Here is an 8,656-nt window from a genome sequence, read left to right as displayed (position 1 = left end):
GCACCTGCTCCTACCTGCGAGGGGCCCGCGGGCTCTGGGCACCCGCCTGCGGGGTGCGCGGGTGGGTCGGTGCACAGTGGGTCGGGTCCAGGGAGTGAGGGAGATGTAGAGGATGCAGGGCTGTGGGCGTACCGGCGGATCAGGGGTTCGGGTGTGCGGTGCGGGGGAGCAGGAGGGTGAGAGAGCCAGTCAAGGACCAGGAGCTGCCGAGCAGGTCTGCAGCTGTGGGTCGTGGCGCGGGGCGGGGACCGATCGGATCTGATTGATCGGGAACCCCTTTATAGCGCGGCCGCTGGGCGATCATCAGGGCGGAGACGACGTCAGCGGACTTCGGCGGCGGTGGGCGGGGACGGGGACTGGGACCCAGGGGCAGTGGGTGCGATGGTAGAGGAAGGCTCAACCCAGGTGCCCAGGCCCGACTCCCTTCTCTATTCTGGGTGAAAGCAGAGAGGGAAGCCTAGTGCTCCAGGAGAGCTGGAGGTCAGGGCCAGGAATACAGGTCCTTCCCAGATGCTGGTGAAGCAAAATTCAAAGGAGAGCAAGTTTTTCAGCAATTCCCCTCCAACTCCTCCCTCTGTGTGATAGTTGTTCTTTGCTCTGCTATACATTAGAGTAGCAACTGTGTTCCTGTACAAAAGGTCCTATGGCATCCCGTTTTCCCGCTGTTCCTCTGAGACACACCTACTGTTTGTGTTACTCAGTGGGACTCTATACAGGGGCATTGCTGCAAACATCCTCTCTGGGTGCATGGGCATGCTTAGGTGTGTGCACAGGTACCTTTAGGTGGGTGCCTGTGTTTGTGTGTGCGCACAGCTTTGTATCAAGAAATGCTGCAGGAGAAACAGAATACTGTGAAAGAGCCACAAGCCCCAAAGCCAGGACCCCCAGGCCCACTTTCCATCCTCCCACATTCCCTAAGCCAGTCTGTTAAAGCCAGACCCACATGCAGAGTTTCCTGGCTGCTGTCCTGCTCAGGCTTTGGACCACCTCCCATCTCATGGCTCTGGATTTGGAAAAGATCTTTCCAAAGCATGTCCTTGCCCCTTCCCCTGTCCTGTGTGTAAACAGCAGATGCACCCAGTGGCATGTCAGGGATGGAAGCCCAGGGTCTTCAGCAGAGGTGTAAGATGGGCCTGTATGGACACTGCCCAGCCTGGCTTTGTGATTAGCTAATGTCAGGATCTGTGTCCAGGAAGGGTGACAATGTAAGTGATTTTATGGACTCGACATATGGGAGATTGAGATGGAATTTCTTCTAATCACTCAAGTGTTTCAAAAGAAAGTCATTTTATTCATTCTTTTTTTTTTTTCTTTTTTACAGTTATAACTCAGTTTCTGCTTCTGCACTCTGGCCACAACTTAGTTTATATTTTTTCTCCCAGAACATACATAAAGGTGGTGATGACAGAATGATGGTGGTGGCAGACAGGTGTGGGTGTGACAAGTGTCTGAAATAGTGTGCAGGTTTGAGGTCAGGGAGCAAGTGTGGCTCGGTCCCAAGGAGGGAGTGGAGCCGTGGCCGTCCTCAGAGTGCATCCCTGGCCAGGTATGGCAGCCCGGAGTGGGGCCAGGCATTCACTCTGGGCAGGGCAGCAGGGATCTAATTCACTTTGAGAAGGCGCGTGTGCCAGACTAGACTCAGCGCCAGGTCGGAGCCAGGAGAGTGACCTTGACAATGGCCACAAACATCCGGCCCAGCAGAGAAGCTGTCCTTCATGGCAAGAGGCACCACTGTTGTGACAGCTCTGATGTATTGAGTCTGGTCCTGGGGAGACGCTTCCTCATTTGCGAGCCTCACACCTTGCATCTGGTCTTCCACTGCTGCTGCCAGTGTCTTGTGCTCCAGGCACACCCTGATACCCTCTCCCCTTTTGTCTTCAGTGTGCACCTCAGTCTCCTCTCCTGAGGATGTGTGATTAGGCTTGGAGGTAGGAAAATAAATGGCACTGCTGAATCAACTTCAGCTTTAGGAGATAGAAAGCCAGTTTTACATTTACTGATCATTTATCTATTGAGCACACATATTCTTGTGTTCCAAACACTGTCCTCAGCACTGATGATACATGTAGAAAATGATGTGTCACCCTTGCCCTTGGCAGGTCCCCACCTTTGGATGGAAAGGAGATATAAATGAGCAGAAGTTGCACTTGAGTGTGCTGTTGTCAACACTGGACAAGAAGAGTTGCACCCACACCTGCAGATCCCAGGAGGACCCTGGAAAACTGTCTCAGTGAGATTGAGAATTCTTCCTCCAGGGAGGAAAGCTTGTTCATTCAACAAACATGGGGGACTCCTCCTGTGTGCTGGGGATCATGCAAGGAGCTAGGCAAATATAGGTGATTGAGACCCAAGGATCTCCATCTTTAGTGCACTGAACATTTGTGACCTTGCTACTCCAAATCAGGTCGGACAGCAGCATCACCAACACTGGTGTTCTGAGAAGGTCATAACTTCGGGCGAACATTTTCAAAATGACTCAAGTGTAATTCAAATATATACTAAGGTTTGGGGGCCCATCTTTCCTTCCACCACTTTCTATAGTGTCTGGTTTCCCACACAATTTTAACTTGAACCCTTTATAATTTTTAATTGATTACATTCTGTTTTGATCTCAGTTGGACAGTCTTTTCCAAACTGGAGTGATCATGAGAATTGAAGTATGTTTTGGAAAATGAGAGCCTGAGGCCCCACAGCATTTTACAGAATCCTGATGCTGAAATGGGCAGCAAAGCTGCTGGACTCCAGTTTCTCCCAGGCCTTTCCCTGTGAATCTTGGTGATGGGCTGGCTTGGAAGGTCCAGCTGTGTTTTAGGGTGGAAAGAACTTTGAAGTCAAATCACACAAAGTGAACTCATGTTGAGCAGGTGAGATCTCCACTGAATCTTTCTGTCTTCCTTGATCTTTAATTTTCTTATCTGTAAAGGAGCAAGGTGAGTATCAATCTCAGGAATGGGAGGGTTGAGTGACCTTATATACAGATGTCTCTACTTACAGTGGTTTGAGTTACAATTTGGAAACTTAGAAGCTTTGAATGTTTAATCTGGATCTTTCCCCAGGATAGGGACAGTTGATATGATGCTCTCTCTCCCTGTTGGGCGGGAGCTGGAGTTAAGGATGCCAACCGCTGCACAATTGCCAGGGCAAACCTGCAGTGCCCTTCAGTGCATGGCACAGACATCAACACTGGTGTACAAAACAGGTTTTGCAAAGATGACTTGGCCCCGCTGTAGGTGGCTGTGAGTGTTCTTGGCATGTTAAGGTGGACAGGGTGCATGAAGTGCATTTTTGACCTAATGTTCCATGGACACTGGGTTGATTGGGATGTGACATTATCGTGAGTCCAAGAGCACTGTATGGGGTGTGGCAGTGCTTAGTGTAGCGTGTGCTTTCCCCACAAGTGCTCAGTCATACACTATAAGCAGCTGCTGCTGTCGTGGCCCCACTCATTGCCACCTGGCTTCTTCACTGGAGCTGCTAAAGTCCCAGTTGCAGTAGCTGGTGCAAGGGACAAAAGTCCCCACCCAAAAAGAAATATCATGCTAAAAACCACCTCACGGTGCAGCAGGGACTCTGTGCTGTGTGCACCACATTGTGGATTAAGGTCTTCTTTGCCCTGAGAACCAAGCCCAGTTTGTGCCTGCTGGCCAGGACTGGGAGGAGCACGAGGAGCCACTCACAGGAGGTGCAGGTCCAAGGGACAGAAAGCACCCTCAGCCTCTTCTGCCTGTGCTTCATGCAGTCCGGGCCAGCAGTTTCAGCTCGGGTGAGGGTGTCCAGATCCCTCCTCCTCGACACTGTGGCTAATGCGTTCCTCTCCAGCTGCCCTCCCACTACACCTGCCAGGAGGGATCGGCTTTCTACAGATTCTGGTTTGCTTCTTCCTCTCAGTGAAGAGGAGACCAGTTCAGTTCAGTTCACTTTTCTGGCTCAGCACCTGGTTGGAGTACAGTGCATTAAACATGACCACACTAAGCTGCTCTACTTTTCTAGAAGTGTTGAGACTTGAAAGTGAAAGGACAAAAGAAGTAATTAAAATCTTAGTTTAAAAAAAAACTCTGATACTTAACAGTCAAAAGTGGGCATTCTGGAGATTCCTCAAAAAATGAAACTGGAAATTCCATTTGACCTAGCTATGTCTTTTCTAGTTATCTTCCCGAAAGAGTTAAAGGCATCAGATTATAGTGATCCATGCACTCTCATGTTTATAGCAGCACAACTCAATGGCTAAATCTTGGAAGCAGCCTAATGTCCATCAATGGATGAATGAATAAAGAAAATGTACCATTTACATGCAATGAAATACTACTGTGCTGTAAAGAGGGATAAATTTGAGTCATTTGTGGGAAAACAGATGCCTCTTGAAAACTGTAATATAAATGAAGAGCAAAATAAAAGATAGCTAAAAGAAAAAGTTGGTTCTTCTAGTGGTTAGGTATATGCATCCATTGTGGATTTAACAGTTAATGGACCATATAAAGCAGAATTCTCTTGGCTTTCAAAGAAATGACTTTTAACTCTGTGTAAACTGGACTTTTATGCTAACTTTGACATTTCTCCACCCAAATTATACATGATTTTCATTTCAAATATCTACATCATACATCCCTTTTTGTAATTATTGTGATAAAAAGTTGAAGGGAAAAAAAAGGAATGCTGTAAACAAAAGCAAATATGGCAAGAAAGATGGAGTAGAAATAGTTTCAGGATTAGAGTTGGTGGGGGAAGCTGACATGTTTTGGTTAAGATTCTCTTACTCAGATCTGAGTGTGTTAGAATAGACTTCCATTGGCCGGCAATAACAATAACACTAGAATTAACTGAGACAACTGAGACAAATCTTTTTGATGTAAATGCAATTGCCCAGCAAGTACCAAGTTTTTTTCTGTGGCCTCACGATAGATGACGTATGATGACTAAATCCCCAGACTTTCAAAATGAACAGTTATGTAGGAATTATACAGTGTTTCACCCTCAATGTATAAAAAGTACAGCAGTGATGAACACTGTGTTTTAAGATCAGTTTCTGTCATTCTGGGCACTGTTTCTAGCACTCTCCATAGCTGTAGAAGCATTTTTCGGCAAGCAAATATCAAGGTTGAAATGTATATTAAAGTTAGCCTATGTACATGTAGATTACTCTTAGCATTTAAAAAATTTTAACATCTGTCCACCTCCTATTCATCCACCAATTCATTCAATACTGATGCCTTTCAGAGTAAAGGCATGAAGTAACTCCCCTGAACACTTCTGGAAACACACTAGGACCTATAGTTCTGTAATTGTGTGTAGGCCTTTTTTTTTCTGTTGAAATAGCTATTTCTATGCCATGAAGTCATGGTTGACTCTTTCATGAAGGATTTCTCTCTAACACATAATACTATTTGCTAGCATTGCATACACAGTAGAACCTCTTTAAAAATTGCTTTCTTTGTGATCTAATAAATCTTTTGTCATTTCAACAATGTTCTCATCATCCTCACAGGGAGTAGATTCTATCCCAAGACCACTTTCTTCGGTGATCAATAAGATGCAACTCTTTGTCTCTGGTCTCTCTCTCTCTCTCTCTCTCTCTCTCCATATATATATATATATTCTGTTATAGAATGAATTGTTTTCCAATAAATTAATATATTATAGATCTAACCTTCAGTGTAACTATATTTGGAGATGATTAAAAAGATGATTAAGGTTAAATGAGGTTATAAGGGTGGAGATCTTGTCTTATAGCACTGTAAAGAGAAGAAGGAGAAAGCGGGAGAGGGAGAGAGAGACAGGGAGAAGGAGAGAGAAGGCAGAGAGGGGAGAGGGAGAAAGACTAGGAGAGAGAGACAGAGACAGAGACGGAGAGAGAGGGAGGGAGGGGAGAGGGAGAGTATATCATAGGAGGGTGCAGTAAAAAGGCAGCTGTATTCCACCTGAGAAGAGAGGCCTCACTAGTCCTTAAACTTCCGTCACCCATCTTAGACTTCCAGCTTCCAGAACTGTGAGAAAATAAACATTTACTGTCTCAGCCATCTGGTCATTCAGTCTGGAATTTTGTTATTGCAACAAAACCTGACTAATGCAGATCATAGTACTATGGTACAGATCATGGCTGCAACAAACATCTAAACATGTGGCTTGTTACAGCCTTTGCCATTACCTTTGGATGTTTGTCCCTTAAAATAAATACTTCAGCACAGACCCTTCAGCTTTCCAAAATGGACTCATGCCAAACTTTGCAGTGAGCTCCAGGTCTTCGACCCTCAGTTGGATCCTACTTTGGAACTGTATAGTTGATGATCAGAAGAGTTTTGAGAAGCATCTAGAAAAAGCCTGTATTCCCTGAGATACTGGCAAAAAATGGACATTGAAGGCAAAGCTGGCAAGCAAGGGCTCAGGAAGAAAAGAGGAGAGCTATAGATAAAGCTTCCTTATCTTGCAGGATGTGAGTAGAAAATGAAACTCTCAGGAGTTGTTGATGAAGCTCTAGGAGCTGCAAAGCATCCAGCCAGAGACAACTGTCTTTAATCCTGAAGATCCGATGAGATTTGCCTTGCTAGATGTTATCATTACTTGTGATGTGTCAACTTGATCTGAGTAAGGACCACCTAGCAGATTAGTAAGGTTCTGGGTGTCTGTGGATGATTGACACATAGACTGCACACTGAGGTGGGAAGACTCACTCCAGATGTGGCTGGCACCAGCTAATAGGCTTGTAGCCTGGATGGAATAAAAAGGGAAAGAAAAAGGAACTCTCCTCTTTTGTCTTTGGAGGAGTTCTAGTTTTTGACATTGCCTTTGGATGTTGGTTCCCAGTTCCTTCAGGCTTGAAGTACAGACTTCAGCACAGACCCTTCAGCTTTCCAACATGGACTCACACTGGACAATGCAGTAAACTCCAGGCCTTTGATTTTCAGCTGGATGCTCAAGCTCTGTGGTGTGCATAGGGCCATTCTGCATTCCTCCACCCCTGATTCCAAAAGCAGCCAGACACTAGAACTTTTCTGTTTCCAATCCTGGAAACTTACCTCGTAAATCCTTTGTAAAATCATGTATGTATTTTCTAATAAATCTATGCCTCTAGTGAACCCTAACTACTGCTCTAGGTTTGGGTTTATTACCCTTTTCTTGTTCCTCATTTCACTCTTCTGAGTGAGAATCCTGGTCCTTGCCTGTACCATCCTCACATTTCAGAACCATCTAAGTTGTCTGGTTTCCAGCTTTCCAGCTGGTGAGGATTTTTTTGCCTCCAGATGAATAATACTTTGCATTACATCTAGGACACAATACTCTCAACCTAGAGGAGGAGAGTGTTGATTTGGCTCATGGTTTCAGGGGATTCAGTCTATATTCAGCTAACCTCAAAGCAGGAGCATGATGGCAGAGGAAAGGTTTTCACTTCATGGTAGCCAGAAAATGGAGCCAAAGGAACAGTGTCAAAGGGGGAGGAGTGAGAGATCTGATATGGAACCCAAGATCACACCTCCATGACCCACCAAGACACACCCAGAAGTGTGTCTTACTAATTCCTAATCATGTTGACACAGTTAAATGCCACATCTGATTCAGATAACAATGAAATGCAACACTGGGCTTGGAGTTGATGCAATGGGTTAAAGTTTTGGTGGTTGTTGGAATGGTGTGGATATGAGAAGGACAAGGTGTGGGGTAGGGCAGACAGTGGTGTTGGTGGGTTAAAATGTGTCCCTTACTCAGTAGGATTTGTGTCCTTCATGTAATGATGCCCCAACATCCAAGGTTCTGTGCTTGTAGATAGAACCTTAAAGGTATGGTTAAGGTTAAATGAGGTCAAAACATGGAGCCCTAACATGACAGGTCTATTGCTCTTACAACAAAAAGAGGAGAATCCAGAATCTCTGTCTTTTTACAGATGCCAAGACGAATGGCCACGTGAAGAAGGAGCCAGAAAGGGAGAGAGAGATCTCACCAGAAACCTACCCAGCTGGTGCTTTGAGCATAAGCTTTCAGCCTCCAGACTGTGAGAAATAAATTTATATTGTTTAAGCTACTCACCTTGTGGTGTTTGTTGTGGCATCCTGAGTGACTAATACATATGCTCATTTTCCTTTGTGTTTATCATAGATATACTTTCCATAGTTACCGTGGGGAATGATACATAATAACCTAAAGTTATATCAATCTAAAGGTCATAGGTAATAGCTTCAGTTGCATACAAAACTTTCCTCCATAGCTCCTCTCCCACCTATGTTGTTAATATCATAAATTACATTATTATCTATTCTTTTCCCAATAAAGTAGACTTGCAATTATTTTTATTTTTAAAATCTTATGAAAATAAAAAGTGGAGCTATAAACCAATACCATAAGAATATACATATTTACCAAAATGGTTTTCCTTACCAGAGATTTTTACATTTTGAAATTAGTATGTACTGCACATTTATTTTTATGATACCCAATAGCATTTTCTTTTTTTTTCCAGAACCCATCAGCGTTTTCTATAGGGCATGGTAATGAATTTCATCAGCCTTACTGTTCATCGTTAAGGATAGTTTGCAGGATATAGTTTTTTTTTTTTTAAATTCCAGGGCTTTGATTATATCATCCATACGCTTGGTAGCTTTCAAGTTTTCTGATGACAAAATAGCTCATAATCTAAATGAGGGTTCCATGTTCATGAAGAGTTGCCTTA

The 8,656-nt window shown here is 44.4% G+C and overlaps 1 protein-coding gene across 2 annotated transcripts in view; it reads right to left on the bottom strand.

Moving 5' to 3' along the window:
- Positions 1-300, bottom strand: part of Slc5a7 (solute carrier family 5 member 7) — a 23,491-nt gene extending 23,191 nt beyond the window's left edge. The window contains exon 1 of one of the 2 annotated variants that reach the window (XM_010603368.2): positions 15-300. The gene's annotated coding sequence lies outside the window, so the exon portion shown is untranslated. The remainder of the gene's footprint in view (positions 1-14) is intronic. The other variant, XM_033761741.1, reaches the window with a different exon arrangement.
- Between the last annotated feature and the right edge of the window lie 8,356 nt (positions 301-8,656).

The sequence above is a fragment of the Fukomys damarensis genome, unplaced genomic scaffold (genome assembly GCF_012274545.1).
Source record: "Fukomys damarensis isolate Sample0158 unplaced genomic scaffold, DMR_v1.0_HiC HiC_scaffold_9, whole genome shotgun sequence".
In the NCBI taxonomy this organism is placed as follows: domain Eukaryota; kingdom Metazoa; phylum Chordata; class Mammalia; order Rodentia; family Bathyergidae; genus Fukomys; species Fukomys damarensis.
This window is presented reverse-complemented; position numbering and strand designations above follow the sequence as displayed.